The 21,475-nt window shown below is 53.5% G+C and overlaps 1 protein-coding gene across 3 annotated transcripts in view; it reads right to left on the bottom strand.

Moving 5' to 3' along the window:
- Positions 1 to 21,475, bottom strand: part of LOC100079222 (SSX family member 2 interacting protein) — a 130,019-nt gene that overhangs the window by 56,144 nt on the left and 52,400 nt on the right. The window contains exons 1-2 of one of the 3 annotated variants that reach the window (XM_029062579.2): positions 18,072 to 18,135; positions 10,139 to 10,167 (exon numbers count right to left, since the gene is read on the bottom strand). The exons of 1 other annotated variant lie outside the window; for it this stretch is intronic. The gene's annotated coding sequence lies outside the window, so the exon portion shown is untranslated. Of the gene's footprint in view, positions 1 to 10,138; positions 10,168 to 18,071; positions 18,138 to 21,475 lie in introns of those variants that run through there. One more of the 3 variants, XM_029062580.1, reaches the window with a different exon arrangement.

Genomic DNA, 21,475 nt, shown 5'->3' with positions numbered 1-21,475 from the left:
GGGGAGAGACGGGAGGAAGGGAGATCAGAGAGGAGGTTGACACGATAATCCAGCCGGGATATTACGAGGGCCCGTAACGGTAAGACAGCCGTCTGGGGGGAGAGGAAAGGGCGGATCTTGGCGATATTGTAAAGGTGAGACCGGCAGGTCTCGGTGACGGATCGGACGCGTGGGGTGAACGAGAGAGCCGAGTCGAAGATGACACCGAGGTCGCGGGCCCGAGAGACGGGAAGGAGGGTCGTACCGTCCACGGCGATAGGGAAGTCAGGGAGAGGACAGGGCTTGGGAGGGAAGACGAGGAGCTCAGTTTTGGACATCTGAATCTGGGAGTCGAACGAGAGAGCGGAGTCGAGGATAACGCCGAGGCACGGGCTTGGGAGATAGGGAGGATAGTGGTGTTGTCTACAGTGACGGGAAAGACGGGGGAGGACAGGGCTGGGACGGGAAGATGAGAACTTCCATTTTGAAGTTTCGAAGTGGCGGGGCGGGGCTGGGGAGGAGGGAGGTGGACATCCAGTTAGCCATGTCCTCAAGGCACGAGGAAATGCAGAAGAAGAAAGGCCACAGCTGGATCGGTGGATTTAGGAATGATCTGCCTAGAGATAGCAATGATAATAATGACGGTATTTGTTAAGCGCTTAACAATAATAATGATGATGATGATGTTTGTATTTGTTAAGCACTTACTACGTGCAGAGCACTGTTCTGAGCGCTGGGGGAGATACAGGGTCATCAGGTCGTCCCACGTGAGGCTCGCAGTCTCAATCCCCATTTTACAGATGAGGTAAGTGAGGCCCAGAGAAGTGAAGTGACTTGCCCACAGACAAGTGGCAGAGCCGGGATTCGAACCCATGACCTCTGACTCCCAAGCCCGGGCTCCTTCCCCAGAGCCACGCTGCTTCTCTTACTATGTGCCGAGCACTGTCCTAAGCGCTGGGGTAGATACAAGGTAATCAAGTTGTCCCACGTGGGGCTCACAGTCTTAAACACCATTTGACAGATGAGGGAACCGAGGCACCGAGAAGTGAAGTGGCTTGCCCAAAGTCACATGGCTCTCAGGTGGCGGAGCCGGGATTAGAACCCACAACCTCCGACTCCCGAGCCCGGGCTCTTCCCACCGAGCCACGCCGCTTTTCTGGTAGTTGAAGCCGTGGGAGTGAATGAGTTCTCCAAGGGAGTGGGTGTGGATGGAGAATAGGAGGGGACCCAGAACCGTGTTCTAGAGAGAAGCAGCGTGGCTCAGTGGAAAGAGCCCGGGCTTGGAAGTCAGAGGTCATGAGTTCGAATCCCAGCTCTGCCACTTGGCAGCTGGGTGACCGTGGGCCAGTCACTTCGCTTCTCTGGGCCTCGGTTCCCTCATCTGTCAAATGGGGATGAAGACCGTGAGCCCCACGTGGGACAACCCGATGACCCTGTATCTCCCCCAGCGCTTAGAACAGTGCTCTGCACGTAGTAAGCGCTTAACAAATACCAACATTATTATTATTATTCTAAGGGGCTCCCCACACTGTTCCATGGTCGGAGGCAGAAGAGGAGCCTGCACAAGCAGCTGAGACGAACCAGCCACCCTAATGGTCACCACACTGGTCCAGGCACGAAGCGGCGTGGCTCAGCGGCAAGAGCCCGGGCTTGGGAGTCAGAGATCATGGGTTCAAATCCCGGCTCTGCCACTTAGCTCTGTGACCGTAGGCAGGTCGCTTCGCTTCTCTGTGCCTCAGTTACCTCTCTGGGAAATGGGGATGAAGACCGTGAGCCCCACGTGGGACAACCTGATTACCCTGTATCTAATAATAATAATAATAATGTTGGTATTTGTTAAGCGCTTACTATGTGCCGAGCACAGTTCTAAGCGCTGGGGTAGACACAGGGGAATCGGGTCGTCCCACGTGGGGCTCACAGTCTTCATCCCCATTTTACAGATGAGGGAACTGAGGCACAGAGAAGTTAAGTGACTTGAACAGCGTGCTCTGCACGTAGTAAGCGCTTAACAAATACCATTATTATTATTGTCATGGTCTGTTCATTGTTCTACTGTACTCTCCCAAGCGATCAGTCCAGTGCTCTACACAGTGAGCGCTCAATAAATACAGTTGAATGAATAGCCCGCGTATTCGACCTGTCGTGAATCCGGCCGGTTTTATCGTCACGACAGCTCTACGTTGTTCCACCCTTTCCTCGCCTTCCGATCTGCTACCAAGCTGCCCAGGTGTATTTTCCACCTCCATCGGCCTCTCTCCCTCCCCTTCCCGGTCCCTACTTCACTCCGCTGCCCGGATCATTTTTCCCGAAAACCCACTCGGCTCAGTCCACCTCTCCCCACCCCCTCAAACCTCCCCCGGATGCCCGGCTACCTCCGCATCCGACGGGAGCTCCTTCCCATCGGCTCTAAGAGACTCAACCAGCTGTGCCTCGCTTCCCTCCTCCGACGCCATCAAACTCTCCCTATCTCCGTCCCGGGAAGCAGCAGGGCCTAGCGGACAGAGCACGGGCCTGGGAGTCGCAAAGTCGCGGGTTCTAATCCCGGCTCCGCCGCTCGTCTGTTGCGACCTTGGGCGAGGCGCTTCACTTCTCTCGGCCTCAGTTCCCTCACCGGGAAAACGGGGACTGAGATTGTGAGTCTTATGTGGGGCAGCGCCTGTCTCCGACCTGATTATCTTGCATTCATTCATTCATTCAATAAAATCTATTGAGCACTTACTATGTGCAGAGCACTGTACTAAGCGACTGGAATGGACAAATGGGTAACAGATAGAGACGGTCCCTGCCCTTTGACGGGCTCACGGTCTAATCGGGGGACACGGACAGACGAGAACGATGGCGATAAATAGAATCGAGGGGATGAACCTCTCATTAAAACAAGAGCAAATAACAGAATCAGGTTGATGTACATCTCATTGACAAAATCAATAGGGTGATGAAGATACATACAGTCGAGCGGACGAGTACAGGGCCGAGGGGATGGGAAGGGAGAGGGCGAGGAGCAGAGGGAAAGGGGGGAGAAGAGGGTTTGGCTGCGGAGAGGCGAAGGGGGTGGAGGGGTAGAGGGAGCAGAGGGTAAAGGGGAGTTCAGTCTGGGAAGGCCTCTCGGAGGAGGTGAGTTTTCAGTAGGGTTTTGAAGAGGGGAAGAGAGTGAGTTTGGCGGAGGTGAGGAGGGAGGGCCTTCCGGGACCGCGGGAGGACGCGGCCCGGGGGTCGACGGCGGGACGGGCGAGAACGGGGGACGGCGAGGAGGTGGGCGGCCGAGGAGCGGAGCGTGCGGGGCGGGCGGTGGAAAGAGAGAAGGGAGGAGAGGTGGGAAGGGGCGAGGGGATGGACAGCCTCGAAGCCTAGAGTGATCTACCCCAGCGATTAGAACAGCGCCTGGCACACAGTAAGCGCTTAACAAATACCTTAATTACTGTTATCTATGCCGCCATGACCCTTTGGCCATGCCCTTCCTTGGGTCTGGAACGCCTTCCTCCTTCATTGAGAAGCAGCGTGGCTCAGTGGAAAGAGCCGGGCTTGAGAGTCAGAGGACGTGGGTTCGAATCCCAGCCTCTGCCACTCGTCCGCTGTGTGACTGTGGGCAAGTCACTTCATTTCTCTGGACCTCAGTTACCTCATCTCCTGACCTTCAGCTTTAACTTTAGCTTTTAGCTTTAGAGAAGCAGCATGGCTCAGTGGAAAGGGCCCGGGCTTGGGAGTCAGAGGTCTTGGGTTCGAATCCCGGCTCTGCCACTTGTCTACTGTGTGACTGTGGGCAAGTCACTTCACTTCTCTGTACCTCAGTGAGCATGGCTCAGTAGAAAGAGCGTGGGCTTTGGAGTCAGAGGTCATGAGTTCGAATCCCAGCTCTGCCACTTGTCAGCTGTGTGACTGTGGGCAAGTCACTTCACTTCTCAGTGCCTCAGTTCCCTCATCTGTAAAATGGGGATTAAGACTGTGAGCCCCACGTGGGACAACCTGATTCCCCTGTGTCTCCCCCAGCGCTTAGAACAGTGCTCAGCACATAGTAAGCGCTTAACAAATACCAACATTATTATTATTATTATTCATCTGGAAAATGGAGATCAAGGAAAATGGGGATTAAGACTGTGAGCCTCACGTGGGACAACCTGATTCCCCTCTATCTCCCCCAGCGCTTAGAACAGTGCTCTGAACATAGTAAGCGCTTAACGAATACCAACATTTTACATGTGACAGACCACCACTCTCCCACCTTTACAACCTTCCTAAAATCACATCTCCTTCAAGAAGCCCTCCCTGATTAAGCCCACATTTCCTCTCTCCATCCTCCCTTCTGAGTCCCCTCTGCGCGTGGGTCTGTGGTCCTTTAAGCGTTTCATATTCACCCCTCAACACTTCTGTACTCATCCTTACCTTCCACCATTTCCCCTATCTGGAATTTATTTTAATATCTGCCTCCTTACCTAGACTCTAACAGTCTTGTGGGGAAGGAGCATATCTACCAATTATATTGTACTTTCCCAAGCATTTAGTACAGTGCTGTGCACGTAGTAAGCACACAATACCACTGACGGATATCCCAACTTTACTGCATCAGCCTCCTTCCTGATTTCTCCCCTAATCTTTACCTACTGTGCTCTGATGCCTGGATCATCTTTCTCAAACAACAACAATAATAATTTGTTAACCACTTACCATTTGGGGCTCACAGTTTAAGTAAGAGGGAGTAGGATTTAATCTTCATTTTACAAGTGAGGAAGCAGAGGAGGGAACGTGTCTACCAACTCTGTTATATTCTACTCCCCCAAGGCAGCGTGGCTCAGTGGAAAGAGCCCGGGCTTGGGAGGCAGAGGTCACGGGTTCGAATCCCAGCTCTGCCACTTGTCAGCTGGGTGACTGTGGGCAAGTCACTTCACTTCTCTGGGCCTCAGTGACCTCATCTGTAAAATGGGGATTAACTGTGAGCCTCACATGGGACAACCTGATGACCCTGTATCTCCCCCCGCACTTAGAACGGTGCTCTGCACATCGTGAGCGCTTAACAAATACCAACATTATTATTATTATTATTAGGTACAGGGCTCTGCACACAGTGCACACTCAATCAACGGAGTTGATTGATAAAGTTAAGTGACTCGCACCAGGTCACTCGGCAGGCAAGTAGCAAAGCCAGGATTCTCTCATCTCCCCATTTCTCCAAAACATCGTTACATCTACTCTTTGCGTCAAGCAGAATCTCCTGACCTTTAGCTTTGACTTTGGCTTTTAGCTTTAGAGAAGCGGCGTGGCTCAGTGGAAAGGGCCCGGGCTTGGGTGTCCGAGGTCTTGGGTTCGAATCCCGGCTCTGCCACTTGTCTGCTGGGTGACTGTGGGCAAGTCACTTCACTTCTCTGTGCCTCGGTGACCTCATCTGGCAAATGGGGATGAAGACTGGGAGCCTCACGTGGGACAACCTGATGACCTTGAATCTCCCCCAGCGCTTAGAACGGTGCTCTGCACATAGTAAGCGCTTAACAAATACCAACATTATTATAATTATTAATAAGTACAGTGCTCTGCACACAGTGCCCACTCAATCAACAGAGTGATAAAGTTAAGTGACTCGCACAAGGTCACTCGGCAGGCAAGTAGCAGAGCCAGGATTCTCTCATCTCCCCATTTCTCAAAAACCTGTTACAACTACTCTTTGCGTCAAGCAGCATCTCCTGATCTTTAGCTTTAATGCACTCAATCACCTCTCCCATTCCACTTGCTTCTTCCTCTCAAGCCGTCCTATTCAGTCTGCCCCCTTCTTTTCTTTCCTCTCCTCTCTTCTCTCTCACCACCGACCTCTTCCTCCCCCCAGTTCCCCACACGGAACCCCCTCCCGTTTAACACCTGACAGACTCCTCGGGAATGTTCATCCCACAAGATGTGGCTGCCCGAAGAGCGGAGAGGGTTGGGGCAGGGAGCCCAGAAGGCTGTCTTCCAGCCTCACTGGTGGTGAAGACCGAAGCAGGTGGCGAGCGGGTGGAGGAGGAAATGACGGGAAGCGGGAGACCGTCTTCAACCATCTCCCTCGCCGCTACGGTCTCGTCCTCCTCCAGCCCACTGCTCTGCAGCCCCGAAGAGCGGGTCACTGTCAGTCCCTCAATCGGTCATGGATATTGTTTACTGTGTGCAAAGCACTGTTCTGAGCACTTGAGAGAGTGCAAAATAATAGCCGGTAACTGCACTCAAAGAAGGGAGCTAGGAATTAGAGTTACAGGTGGGGCGGGCAACCAAGTATAAAGATTCGTTGTCTGTCTCCCCCTTCTAGACTGTGAGCAGGGACTGTATCTGTTGCCCAACTGCACTTTCCAAGTGCTTAGATCAGTGCTCTGCACACCGTAAGCGCTCAACAAATACGACTGAATGAATGAATTTAACAAATACCATTAACAAAAAAATGGAGAGATCGGACTGAGGAATATAAAGGGTGAAGGAATTCCAGGCAGGAGGAAGGGAGTGTGCAAGACACAGATGGCAAGAGAAACCAGATCGAGACAGAAGAAGTTCCGGTTTGCTTCCCGAGGCGGGTTGGATGGTAATGAGAGAGAAGGTAAGCGGGAGACAGCTCATGGAGTGCCTTTAAGATGAGGGCCAGGAGCGTCTGCTCGGTGCAAAGAAGGACGGATGGAAGTTCTCACAGACTGGGGAGGTGTGCACGCAGAGATTTTCCAGAAAAATCATCTGTGAAGTTTGGCCCGGGGAGGCCGGTGAAGAGGCTGAGGCGGTCTGCAGTCACGACGCGATAGAAGCGCCTGGATCAGCGTGGTGGCATTTTGGAGAGAAAGGGGAGGATTCGGGAGTTGTTTCGGAGACAGAACTCCTAGGACTTGGGGACAGCGTGGAGGTTGAAGGAGAGAAAGTCACCAATAATGACAAGAGACTTGGAGTTCGGTGGTGCTGTCAAAAGTCATGGAATCGCTGGGCGGAGGAGAGGTTTGGGGAGGGACGTCATGAGAGTTACAAACCTTGGCGTTAAATCATAAAAATTAAAACGATACGGAAGAGAGTGTGGTTCTTTCTGGGGAGGGGGCAGGCCGGTGGAGGGTTCAGGAGGTGGGGAGGCACACTCTAGAAACCAGGAGAGCAGGGGATGACTTAATGAATTCGACAAAAGCGGAAGCACGAGCAAGTCACCTCGAAAAAGTGATTTCCGCAGAACCCCCGAGGTATCTCACAGAAAGGTGGTGGGGAACAAGAACTGACTGTGAAAATTTAAGAGCCCATATATGTGACCAGGCTGGTCACTTTTCTCAAACTAATGATCAGGAAACAAGTTAGATCACAGAGTGGCTCTTTTGCCAAAATGGCTGCAGGCAACCTTCAGGCTTGGGACACAACTCCGTTCCCCAAAACACCTGGGGTCCATGTCAGATGATTCCTTTTCATGGATCGATACTTTAAAATGGGAGATGGTAGAGTCTGGTCCATCGGAGGAGAGAAGCACACCTACATCAGTGCGTTTCCACAGAGTCAGAGAAACGGCACCACAGAGTATCCCACTTTAACTTCACTGAAAGTCAAACGGGCATAACGACCTTCCCTTTCCCGGCAATCGGGAAACTGGTGAGAAGCAGCGTGGCCGCGTGCAGAGAGCACGGGCGTGGGAGTCAGAAGGACCCGGTTTCTAAACCCGGCTCTGGTGGCTGCTGTGTGTCCTTGGGCAAGTCATTTCACTTTTCTGTGCCTCAGTTTCCTCAACTGTAAAACTTACAGTTTTAAATACTGTAAATGCTTTCTGTGCCTCAGTTTCCTCAACTGTAAAACTTACAGTTTTAAATACTGTAAATGCTTTCTGTGCCTCAGTTTCCTCAACTGTAAAACTTACAGTTTTAAATACTGTAAACTGAACATACTTTCAGTCATTCATTCAATTGTATTTACTTACTGTGTGCAGAGCGCTGTACTAAGTGCTTGGAAAGCACAATTCAGCAATAGAGAGAGACAATCCCTGCCCACACCGGGCTTACAGTCTAGAAGGGGGGAGACAGACATCGAAACAGATAATATAAATAAATAGAATGACAGATATATGCACATCAAATAAGTAAATAGGCATCAATATAAATAAATAGGATTATAGATATGTGCATAAATACACAAGTGCTGTGGGGGGTAGAGCAAAGGGAGCGAGTCAGGGTGACGCGGAGGGGAGGGGGAGCTGAGGAAAAGGGGGGCTTAGTCTGGGAAGGCCTTTTGGAGGAGGTGAGCTTTGAAGAGGGCAGGGAGCTAGTTTGGCAGATGTGAGGAGGGAGGGTGTTCCAGACCAGAGGTAGGACGGGGGCTGGGGGGGGCCCGACAGGCGAGAATGAGGCACGGTGAGAAGTTTAGCACCAGAGTGTGTGGGCTGGGACGGGGGAAGGAGAGAAGGGAGGTGAGATAAGAAGGGGGAAGGTGATGGAGAGCTTTGAAGCCAAAAGTGAGGATTTTTTGTCTGACAGAGAGGTAGAGAGGCAACCACTGGAGATTTTTGAGGAGGGGGGTGACATGCCCAGAACATTTCTGTAGAAAGATAATCTGGGCAGCAGCATGAAGTATGAAGTGGGGAGAGGCAGGAGGTTGGGAGGTCAGAAAGGAGGCCTGATGCAGTCATCCGGTCGGGAGAGGATGAGCCTTCTCCCTCCTACTTAGACTGTGAGCCCCACGCTGAACAGGGACCGTGACCGACCTAATTAACTTGTACCTCCCCCAGTCCTCAGAACAGTGTTTGAGACATAGTAAGCACTTAAATACTATAAAAAAGGAAACCTCCACCCCCTTCAGGCTTTCTCCCTGTTGTGGATTTTTAAATTGTCTCATTTCCCCACGGCTCCTCCAGATTTAGAAACGTCAACAATGCTGCTGAAGCATCTTGAGACGTGGAGTCCCTACGTGTAATGATAACGTTGGTATTTGTTAAGCGCTTACTATGTGCCGAGCACTGTTCTAAGCGCCGGGGTAGATACAGGGTAATCAGGTCGTCCCACGTGAGGCTCACAGTTAATCCCCATTTTACAGATGAGGGAACTGAGGCCCAGAGAAGTGAAGTGACTTGCCCACAGTCACACAGCTGACAAGTGGCAGAGCCGGGATTCAAACTCATGACCTCTGACTCCCAAGCCCGTGCTCTTTTCACTGAGCCACGCTGCTTCTCGTGTATGTCCTTCACGAGTCTCAAAAAGAAAACATGTGGTCTAGTGGGAGTCGGATCACCTGGTTTCTAATCCCAACTCTGCCACGACTGCTGTGCGACTTTGGGCAAGTCACCTAACTTCTCTGGGCCTCAGTTTCATCACCATAACCTAATGGGGACTCAATACCCGTTCTCCCTGCTACTTAGACCGTGAGCCTCACATGGGATGGGGACTGTGACCGATTTATCTTGCATCTACCCCAGTGTGTGCTTAAATATCACACGTATTACCTTTAAGTCTAATTCCCTTTGTATGCACTACAACGTTTGAGCCTCTCTTCTCGGGTTGTTCATATACGAGTTGCGAGAAGTTTTACAATCAAATGTACAAACTGCATTATTTATTAAGAGGACCAATGCTCGGCTTGATTGATTTTGCCTTTCCAAATCCCCTGGTGACTCTAGGATGAATACGTTATTCCTCTCAAGGTCCTCTCTCACATCCACAAGACTACAAAAGCTTTAGCATTGACGCGACTCTGTCTACTAAACGATCTGTCCAAAAAACAGAACACAAATCCAGACCGACACTAAACCTTCTGAAATCCTGTGGATACAGGACAGTAATTATTCTCATTTATATACCACGAGGAGAATGGCCCAGTTACGGGAACACACGTCGGGAAGTCAAGATTTCAGACAGCTGGAATCTCGGCTTCGAGTGTGACCCCAGGTAACCTTGGAACAAATCACTTGAACCCTTAATATGCTTTGGTTTACTGATTTACTTCCATTTCGCATTTAGGATGCCCAGAACAACTATCACAGTACTGTCCGCCCCACACGCTGAATTCTTGGGGAAGAAAAAAAAATGTTACTTGCATAGTTATCTTCCAAGAGCACCTCAGTTATTTAATCCTCCTAACAGAAGACACTAGCTCTGCCGTACGGGTGGGAAGACAAAGAGGGAAGGGGTGTTGAGTGACTAAATATCAAGCACAGAGTCTAAAATATACATCCCATAACAAAAGCTTTGAAGGTCAAGTTACTTACTACACACTTTACTCCTTGTTGGTCTACTTCTGTAAAAAAAAAATAATAATAATAATTGGAAATTTATCAGCTCACGCTTGCTGTAGAGTCTCATCACGCTGAACATCCAAGGTCTTTTCGCTTACTTCATTTAATCTACTCTCTGCCTCCACAGCTTTACCTGGACAACACCCTGACAGATGCTAAAGACTTAAAGACTTTAAATCTGTTCTTCCCGCCTGATGATCAGTCTAAAGCTTCCAAAATACGTCCTTCATTTTCAATCGGGATCACGTCCCAAAGAGAACTCTTAATATTCCCACCCAAACCCTGTCCTCCCCTGACTTTCCCATCACTGTAGACGGCACCACCATCCTTCCACTCTCCCAAGCCCGTGAACTTGGGAAGCAGCGTGGCTCAGTGGAAAGAGCCTGGGCTTCGGAGTCAGAGGTCATGGGTTCGACTCCCGGCTCTGCCCCTTGTCAGCTGTGTGACTGTGGGCAAGTCACTTCACTTCTCTGTGCCTCACCTCATCTGCAAAATGGGGATTAACTGTGAGCCTCACGTGGGACAACCTGATGACCCTGTATCTATCCCAGCGCTTAGAACAGTGCCCTGCACATAGTAGGCGCTTAACAAATACCAACATTAATTAACTTGGCGTTATCCTCAACCCATCTTTCTCATTCAGCGCACGTATTCGATCCATCACCACTTCCGTCAGTTCAACTTTTAGAGCACCGCTAAAATCTGCCCTCTCCTCTCCATCCAAACCGTTAGCGCAGAAATCAATCAACCGTATTTAGTGAGCGTGTTCTGGGCACACTGTACTAAGCACTCGGGAGAGAACATTATAATAGAGTTGGTGGATCCATTCCCTGCCCCCATGGAGCTTGCAGTCCAGAGAGGGAGACAGGTATTAATATAAACTAAATTACAGCTATGCACCTAAGAGCTAAGGGACTGAGGGAGGGCTGAGTAAAGATGCAAATCCTACTGCAAGGGCAATGGTCTAGTGGATGGAGCCCGGGCCTGGGTTCTAATCCCGGCTCCGCCACTTGTCTGCTGTGTGTTCTTGGGCAAGTCACTTCACTTCTCTGTGCCTCATCTGTAAAATGGCAGTTCAGACTGTGAACCGCATTCGGGACGTGGACCGTGTCCAACCTGATGACCTTGCATCTACCCAGCGCTTAGTACGGTGCCTACCATATAGTAAGCACTTAAATACCGTTAAAAAAAAAAGAGGAAGAAGAGAAAGTGAGGCCTCAGGGAGGAGGAGGAGGAGGTTTTTTAATAAGGCTTTGACAGAGGCGAAGGTCTGTCTTGAAGAGGGAAGGTGTTCCAAGACACGAGGGAGGGGTTGGCTGCAGAAAAGCAGCGTGACTTGGTGGAAAGAGCTCGGGCTTGGGGGTCAGAGGTCATGGGTTCTAATCCCGACTCCGCCGCTTGTCAGCTGTGTGACTTTGGGCAAGTCGCTTCACTTCTCTGTGTCTCAGTGACCTCATCTGGAAAATGAGGATTAAGACTGTGAGCCCACGTGAGACAAGCTGATCCCCTTGTCTCCCCCCCCAGCGCTTAGAACAGTGTTTTGCACATCGTAAGCGCTCAACAAATGCCATCATTATTATTATTGAGGTAGAGGGAGTAGGTGAAGTGTACGGGCTGGGTTGAGGTAGGCAATCAGGGAGGTAAAGTACTGTTCCCTCGTACTTTACTTTAAAGCCTAGGGTGTGGCTGTTCTGTTTGCCAAGGTGGATGGGCAACTGCTCGAAGTTCTTGAGGAGTGGGTGGGTTTGGTAAGAAAACGATCCAGGCAGTAGGGTGAAGTATGGACTGAAATGGGGAGAGGCAGAGGGAGGGAGATCAGCAAGAAGGCTGATGCAGAAGTCAAGGCCGGATAGGAGAAGTGCTCGGATTAACGTGGCAGCGCTTTGGACGGAGAGGAAGAGGAGGAGTCTAGTGAAGTTGCGAAGGTTGAACCAACAGGATTTAGCGGTAGATTGAATATGCGGGTTGAAAGAGAGAGCGGAGCCAAGGATAATGCCATGGTTAAGGGCCTGGGAGACAGAAGGACGGTAGTGCTGTCTAGAGTGATGGGAAAGTCAGGGGGAGGGCAGGGTTTGGGTGGGAAGGTAAGGAATTCTCTCTCGGACATGTGATATTTGAGGTGTCACATCCAAGTTGAAATGGCCTGAAGGGAGGAGGAAATATGAGGCTGCGAGAAGGGGAGAAATCAGGGCACTCCGCCACTTAATAAATCTTGCTTTGATTACTGCATCAGCCTCACTGCTGACTGACCTCCCAGCCCCTTGTCTCTCCGCATTTCAGTCCGTACTTTGCTGCCAGGATCATTTTTTCCACGAAACCGTTCGGTCCACGTTTCCCCGCTCCTCGAGAACCTCCGGTGGTTGCTCATCCACTCCCGCACCAAATTCCTTACCGTGGGCTTTAAAGCCCTCGCTCGCCTTGCCGTCGCCTAGCTTACCTCCCTGATTTCCTGCTAGATCACGGCCTACTTACTTTGCCCCTCTAACACCAACCAACTCACTGGACCTCCATCTCGTCTGTCTCGCCGCCGACCTCCCAACCACGTCCTGGAACGCCTTCCTTCTTCGCAGGCAACAGGCCATCCTTCTGCCCACCTCCAAAGCTTTATTTAAAAAAACCCCACATCCCCGAGACCCTTCCTCAACTATGCCCTCCTTTCCTCTTCTCCCGCTCCCTTCTGCATCGCCCGTGGATTTGCACCCTTGACTCGCCCTTCCCTCGGCCCCACAGCACTAAGACACGTCCATAAATTCATTTATATTAATGTCTGTCTCCCCCCGTCCCCAACGCCCCCAGACTCTAAGCTCGTTATGGGCAGGGAACGTATCTACCACGTGTCGCCCAGGTGCTTAGTACAGTGTTCCGCCCAGACCAGGCGCTCAATACAACTGATCAACTTTCTCCCGCCCATTGCGGATCACTTCTACTCGGTCCGCAACACTAGCACATCTTTGGAGAAGCAGCGTGGCTCAGTGGAAAGAGCCCGGGCTTTGGAGTCAGAGGTCATGGGTTCGAATCCCGGCTCTGCCACTTGTCAGGCTGTGTGACTGTGGGCGAGTCACTTCACTTCTCCGTGCCTCAGTTCCCTCATCTGTAAAATGGGGATAAAGACTGTGAGCCCCACGTGGGACAACCTGATTCCCCTATGTCTAACCCAGCGCTTAGAACAGTGCTCTGCACATAGTAAGCGCTTAACAAAATACCAACATTACTGCAAAATCCCCTTCCAAACAGTCTTCCTACCATATTCCTTCCCAAACCACAATGTCTTCAGGACCACGAAACCCCTCACGCTGAATTTATAACTTGAAATCGCCCGCAGTTGGCCGTCTTCTCACATCCTTGATATCGACAGCCTGGCAGTGGGCGGGCACGAAGGAGTTAGCCCTTTCTCTCCCATTCCAATACCCCTAATTTGTATTTGAGGAAGGGATCGACTCGCACCATTTCATACCGTGCCAAATACCGAGATGAGAATGGAGGAGAAAATGTGGAGGAACTGCACCTCAGAGACGCAGGAATGAGAATCCCTCCGTAGGTCTCCTTTTCCTGGGTCTCTGCTCTGAATGGCGGCATTGTCTGTCAAGCCCCCCTTTTCGGGGAAGAGAGTGAAGTGTGCAGAAAGCAATTGTTATTGGGGCCATTCATTTGCAAATAAATCCCCTGTCAGGCAGGCTGTTCTCCCTCTGGCCCCTTCACTTTCTCCAAAGAAACCCCCCCAACTCCTGCCCTACTTAAACCTGCCGCGACATCACACTTTACCCCCAGCAAAGACCACCACGCGGTCTCTAAGTGACAATTCAGCCCCTGATAATAACAACTGCGGAACTTGTGAAGCGCTTACTATGCGCCAAGCGCTAGTCTAAGTCTAAGCTGGAGAAGCAGCGTGGCTCAGTGGAGAGAGCACGGGCTTTGGAGTCAGGGCTCATGAGTTCGAATCCCAGCTCTGCCACTTGTCGGCTGGGTGACTGTGGGCAAGTCACTTCACTTCCCTGGGCCTCAGTTCCCTCATCTGTAAAATGGGGATGAAGACTGTGAGCCCCACGTGGGACGACCTGATTCCCCTGTGTCTACCCCAGCGCTTAGAACAGTGCTCGGCACATAGTAAGCGCTTAACAAATACCAACATTAATTAAGTCCCGGGGGTAGATAAAAGATCATTAGATCCCATACGGTTTAAGTGGAAGCAGCGTGGCTCGGTGGGAAGACCAGGGGTTTGGAAGTCAGAGGTCCTGGGTTCTAATCCCGGCTCCGCCACCTGAGAGCTGTGTGACTTTGGGCAAGTCACCTCTCGGCGCCTCGGTTCCCTCATCCGTCAAATGGGGATGAAGACCGTGAGCCTCACGTGGGTCAACCTGATCACCCTGTATCTCCCCCCGCGCTTACAACAGTGCTCGGCACATAGTGAGCGCTTAACAAAAACCAACATCATTATTGGCTCAGTGAAAAGAGCCTGGGCTTGGGAGTCAGAGGTCACGGGTTCGACTCCCGGCTCTGCCACTTGTCAGCTGTGTGACTGTGGGCAAGTCACTTCACTTCTCTGTGCCTCGGTGACCTCATCTGTAAAATGGGGATTAACTGTGAGCCTCACGTGGGACAACCTGATGACCCTGTATCTCCCCCCGCGCTCAGAACAGTGCTCGGCACAGAGGAAGCGCTTAACGAATACCAACATCATTGTTGTTATCAGGAGGGAGAACCGGAATTTTGCAGAGGAGGCAGAGAGGGGTTTAGAGTTTGCCCAACGTCACGCAGCCGACTAGTTTTTGGAGCTGGGATTGGAATCCAGACCCTCTGACTCCCAGGCCCGTGTTCTTTCCACTGGGCCACGTTGTTTCCCTAACTCGCTTCCAGCTCCGGAAGCCAGGAACCCCAAGAACCTCCCCCTGCCCCGCATCGATCTCACAACCACACACAAGCGTGCCCTCCTCGCTCAGCAGGGGAAGCAGAAATCTGGCCCGGGCCGGGGGACGAGCACCGGACGGGGAGTCAGGACATCATTTTGCCGCCGTGTGGAAGCCACTTGACTTCTTTGTGCCTCTGTCGTCTCAGCCGCAGAATGGGGATTAAACACCCAGTTTCCCTCCCCGACGCAGCCAGCATCTATCCCGGCTTCGGCACTCAACAGAAAGACAATTCCTATCCGTCGAAGGTTTTTTTACGGTTCCGTGTGCATCACTACGTGCCCCACGCTGCACTGAGTGCTGGGGTAGATACAAACTCACCGTCCTGATCCCCATTTTACAGACGTAGAAACCGAGGCACAGGGGAGAGAAGGGTGACACGGCAGACGGGTGGCGGAGCGGAGAATCAGAACCCAGGTCCTTCCGTCTCCCGGGCCTGTGCTCCATTCCTTCGTTCAGCCCTATTTACTGAGCGCTTACCGTGCGCCGAGCACTGTGCTAAGTGCTCGCAAAGTACAATTCAGCCATAGAGAGAGACAATCCCTGCCCTCGCCGGGTTTAAAGTCTAGGGGGCTGGGGGGAGAAAGATATCAAAACAAGTCAACAGGCCTCAAGATAAATAGGCGGCACCCGCTCCTCTCAAGTGATTACCGTGCGCAGGGCACCGTACTGAGCGCTCGGGAGAGCACAGTGCAACCGAGTCGCTAGGCCCATCCCCTGCCCACGAGGAGCTGGCAGTCTAGAGAGAGAGGGGGCTATTTAGGATTATCGTTCGGGGCCGGGGCCAAACCCTCTCCGCCCCATCCCTTCCTGCCAGGTGGACGAATCCTCGGTCCGGTCCCTCGTGCCTCTGGCCGGCGGGGGGCGGGGGGCAGGGGGCAGTCCCCTACACACTCACACCGTGTCTCGCACACAGCCTCTCGCACACAGTCACACACACAGGGTCTCTCTCACAGTCATATCCACAAAATCTCTCATCCACACACAACACACACACACAGTCTCTCATCTACCAGCAGTCTCTCTCTGTCTCACACACACACACACACAGAGTCTCTCATTTACCAACAGTCCCTCACACATACACACACAACACACACACAGTCTCTCATCTACCAACAGTCTCTCTCTCTCTCTCTCTCTCTCTCTCACACACACACAGTCTCATACACACACACACACACACAGTCTCTCATACCAGCAGTCCCTCACACACACATACACACACACACAGAGTCTCTCATCTACCAACAGCCTCTCTCTCACACACACACACACAGTCTCATACAAGCACACACACACACACACACACAATCTCTCATCTGCCAACAGTCCCTCACACATACACACCCATAGAGTCTCCTCTACCAACAGTCTCTCTCTCTCTCTCACACACACACACACACAGTCTCTCATCTGCCAACAGTCTCTCTCTCACACACAGTCTCTCTCTCTTTAACATACACACAGAGTCTCTCTCTCTCACACACACACACAACAGTCTCTCACACATACATACACACACACAACAGTCTCTCTCTCACACATACACACACACACACAGTCTCTCATCTGCCAACAGTCTCTCACAGTCTCTCTCTCACTCACACACACACACACACAACATTCTCTCACACACACAGTCTCTCTCTCTCACTCACACACACACACATACAACAGTCTCTCTCTCTCTCTCACACACACATACAACAGTCTCTCTCTCTCTCACACACACACACAACAGTCTCTCTCTCTCACACTCACACACACACACACATACAACAGTCTCTCTCTCTCTCTCTCACACACACACATACAACAGTCTCTCTCTCACTCACACACACACACACAACAGTCTCTCTCTCTCACACTCACACACACACACACATACAACAGTCTCTCTCTCACTCACACACACACACACACAACATTCTCTCACACACACAGTCTCTCTCTCTCACTCACACACACACACATACAACAGTCTCTCTCTCTCTCTCTCTCTCACACACACACATACAACAGTCTCTCTCTCTCACACACACACACACAACAGTCTCTCTCTCTCTCACTCACACACACACACATACAACAGTCTCTCTCTCTCACACACACACATACAACAGCCTCTCTCACACACAGTCTCTCTCTCTCACACACACACACACAACAGTCTCTTTCTCACACACACAGTCTCTTTCTCTCACACACACACACAACAGTCTCTTTCTCACACACACACATAAAACACACACACACAATCTCTCTCACATACACACACACACAGAGTCTCTCTCTCACACCCACACACAACAGTCTCTCTCACACACACACACACACACACACACCAGTCTCTCTCTCTCACACATACACACACACACAGCAGTCTCTCCCTCTCACACACACACCAGTCTCTCACACACACACAGTCTCTCATCTGCCAACCGTCTCTGACACACACACACACACACACACAGAGTCTCTCATTTACAGTCTCCCACGCACACACTCTCATACACCCACACTCCCAACACACACACCCGTCCCTCACCTACCAACAGTCTCTCTCACGCACCCCCCCGCCCCCCCCCACTCTCATTCATTCATCCATTCATTCATCCATCCGATCGTACTTACTGAGCGCCTCACTAGGTGCGGAGCGCTGGACTAAGCGCTGGGAATGGAGAATTGGGCAACGGAGAGAGACGGTGCCTGCCCCACGGCCTAATCGCACGCACGCACACACACACGCACGCACACAGAGTGTCTCCTCTACCGCCCCCGGGCGCGCGCGCAGAGAGCCCGGGCGCGCGCGCGGCTCCGGGCAGGTGCGGCGGCGGGCGCGCGCCCGCAGAGAAGGAGGCGCGCGCACCCAGGCCCCCCGCCCAGTCTCCCTGCCCCCCCCCCGGCCCCGCGGCAACCGCCGCCCCCCCCCCTCCCCCCCGCGCGCACAGACACACACACACACACACACACGCAGACAGACAGACAGACAGACATACCCAGCGCCGAGCCCGGCGGACGCGGGCAGCACGGCCTCCCCCGAGCCCCGCACGGCCCGACCCGGCCCGGCCCCGCCGCCCCCGCAGCTGGGCTAAGGTTCCCCCGCCGGGGCCGGCCCGGGGCCGCCTCCCATTGGCTGCGGCCGTCGCTAGGAGACGGGCGGACGGCATTGGCTCGGCCCCTCCCCCCGAACCCCGGCGGGAGGGGAGCGCAGCTGCGCCGGCCGCACCTGTTCCCGCCGCGCCCCGCCCCGCCCCGCCCCCCCCGGCCTCCACCAATCCGCCTGCGGGGGCTTCTCCGGCCACGCCCCCTTTCCGTCCCCGGCCACGCCCCCACGGCGCTCTGGAGCCCCGCCCGCGCCGTCCCCTGCCCCGCCTCCATCCAGCTCCGGGCTCCGCCCCCTCCCTAGCCACGCCCACCGCTCGACCTCCCCCCATCACGCCCCGCGTCGCTCTCCAGCCCCGTCCGCCTCCCGCCCATAGCCCCGCCCACATTCTGACGTAGAGGCTCTCTCCTGGCCCCGCCCCTCCCCCTGGCCACGCCCACGTCCCGACCCACCAATCACACCCCACGCCGCTCTCTAGCCACGCCCACCCCCCAGGCCCCGGCCCTGGCCCCTCCCCTCCCCTAGCCACGCCCACCGCCCCACCCGTCAATCACGCCCACGCCGCTCTCCAGCCACGCCCACCTCCCTCCGGACCACCCCCCGCCCATCCCGCTCTTAATAATCATCATCATCATCATCATCATCACCATCATCATAATAATAGTAATAGTAATGTTGGTATCTGTTAAGCGCTTACTATGTGCCGAGCACTGTTCTAAGCGCCGGGGGAGATCCAGGGTCATCAGGTGGCCCCACGTGAGGCTCCCAGTCTTCATCCCCATTTGACGGATGAGGTCACGGAGGCCCAGAGAAGTGAAGTGACTTGCCCAAGGTCACCCAGCTGACAAGGGGCAGATCCGGGATTCGCACCCATGACCTCTGACTCCCAAGCCCGGGCTCTTGCCACTGAGCCCCGCTGCTTCTCTTACTATGTGCCGAGCACTGTTCTAAGCGCCGGGGGAGATCCAGGGTCATCAGGTGGCCCCACGTGAGGCTCCCAGTCTTCATCCCCATTTGACGGATGAGGTCACGGAGGCCCAGAGAAGTGAAGTGACTTGCCCACGGTCACCCAGCTGACAAGCGGCGGAGCCGGGATTCGAACCCGCGACCTCTGACTCCCAAGCCCGGGCTCTTGCCACTGAGCCACGCTGCCCAGAGCGCTGGAGCAAGCGCTCGGCGACAGGTCGAGACCATCCCTGCCCAATGACGGGTTCACCGTCTTGAGTCTCTCTCTAGTCGATGTTCGACCGAGACTCATTGGCACTGAAGCGGCAGCTCCCGCCTCGGCCTCCTTGGGAAAATTCTCATCTTGGGGGTCACGGGTTCCAATCCCCGCTCTGCCCCTTATCTGCTGTGTGACCCCCCGGGTGAGTCGCTTCCCTTCTCTGGGCCTCAGTTGCCTCATCTGGAAAATGGGGATCGAGACCGTGAGGCCCACGGGGGACGGGGCTTGGCGTCCAACCCGATGGGCTTGTATCCACCCCGGCGCTCAGTGCAGCGCCTGGTACGTAGTAAGCACTTAAATGCCGTCGTCATTATTGTAGAGAAACGACGTGGCTCTGTGACGAGAGCCCGGCCTGGGGAGTCAGAGGTCGTGGGTTCCAATCCCACCTCCGTCAGCTGTATGACTTGGGGCGAGTCACTTCACTTCTCCGGGCCTCAGTTCCCTCATCTGGAAAACGGGGGTGACGGCGGTGAGCCCCCCAGCCTGATGACCTTGTCTCTCCCCCAGCGCTTAGACCAGTGCTTGGCACATGGTGAGCGCGTAACAGATGCCGTTATGATTATGATGCCGTCGAGTCGTCTCCGACCCACGGCGACGCCGTGGGCTCATCTCTTACTCGTGCTTGGGTAAGCAGCGCGGCTCGGTGGAAAGAGCCCGGGCTCGGGAGTCAGAGGTCATGGGTTCGAATGCCCGCTCTGCCACTTAGCAGCTGGGTGACTGTGGGCAAGTCGCTTCCCTGTGCCTCAGTTCCCTCGTCTGTAAAATGGGGATGAAGCCTGTGAGCCTCACGTGGGACAACCTGATGACCCTGTATCTACCCCGGCGCTTAGAACAGTGCTCTGCACATAGTAAGCGCTTAACAAATACCCACAAATACCAACACTGTCTCTCCCAGAAGGCCCCATCTCCATCGGCCATCCTTCTGGTAGTGGATCCGTAGAGTTCTCTTCCCGTCTTCCGTCTACTTGAGTCTCCACCCTCGACTCTCTCCCCTGCCGCTGCTGCCCAACCCGGGTGAGTTTTGAGTCGTAGCTGATGGCCTGCCACTCGCCAGCCATTCACTCGTTCATTCGATAGTATTTATTGAGCGCTCACTGTGTGCAGAGCACTGTACTAAGCGCTTGGAACGGACAAATCGGCAACAGATAGAGACGGTCCCTGCCCGTTGACGGGCTCACGGTCTCATCGGGGGAGACGGACGGACAAGAACAGTAGCGATAAATAGAATCGAGGGGATGGACGTCTCTTTAAGACAATAGCAATAAATAGAATCGAGGGGATGGACGTCTCCTTCATAAAATAAATAGGGTAATAAAAAATATAGACAAATGAGCGGACGAGCACGGTGCTGAGGGGAGGGGAAGGGAGAGGGAAGGGGGGGGGGGGATAGGGGGCTTAGCTGAGGGGAGGCGAAGGGGGAGCAGAGAGGGAGCAGAGGGAAAAGGGGAAGCTCAATCTGGGAAGGCCTCTCGGAGGAGGTGAGCTCTCAGTAGGGCTTTGAAGAGGGGAAGAGAATGAGTTTGGCGACCGCCCGAGCTAGGAACGGGACGGACGGGCCTCCGCCGGACTCTCCCTCCTATAGTCGAGGCTGACAGAGGACCAGAAACTCTCCAGGTGCCACCCTGAGAGGGGGCGTCTAAAGTCACCTCACCTGGAAAATGGGGATCGAGACCGTGAGCCCCACGTGGGCCGGGGACTCGGCCCAACCCGATTTGCTTCTATCTATCCCAGCGCTCGGTACAGTGCCCGGCAAATAGCAAGCGCTCAACAATTACCGTTATGATGATTAACCGCTGTGGAAGCCGGACCGGTGCTAGGGTGAGGTCCACGTCTCACCGCCGCAGAGAAAGTCGGACGACGACGCTACGGGTCTGAGGACCTTTAGTTTGACCTGCAGCCTGATGACGACGACGATTTTGGCGTCCGTTAAGCGTCTACTACGGGCCGAACACCGACCTGAGCGGCGGAGGAGATGGGAGGTAATGAGGTCAGACATGTGGCTCAGTGGAAAGAGCCCGGGCTTGGGAGTCAGAGGTCATGAGTTCGAATCCCGGCTCTCTGCCACTTGTCAA

Source organism: Ornithorhynchus anatinus, chromosome 4 (genome assembly GCF_004115215.2).
Source record: "Ornithorhynchus anatinus isolate Pmale09 chromosome 4, mOrnAna1.pri.v4, whole genome shotgun sequence".
In the NCBI taxonomy this organism is placed as follows: Eukaryota; Metazoa; Chordata; class Mammalia; order Monotremata; family Ornithorhynchidae; genus Ornithorhynchus; species Ornithorhynchus anatinus.
Note: the sequence above shows the minus strand (reverse complement) of the source record. Positions and strands in the feature narration are given on the sequence as shown.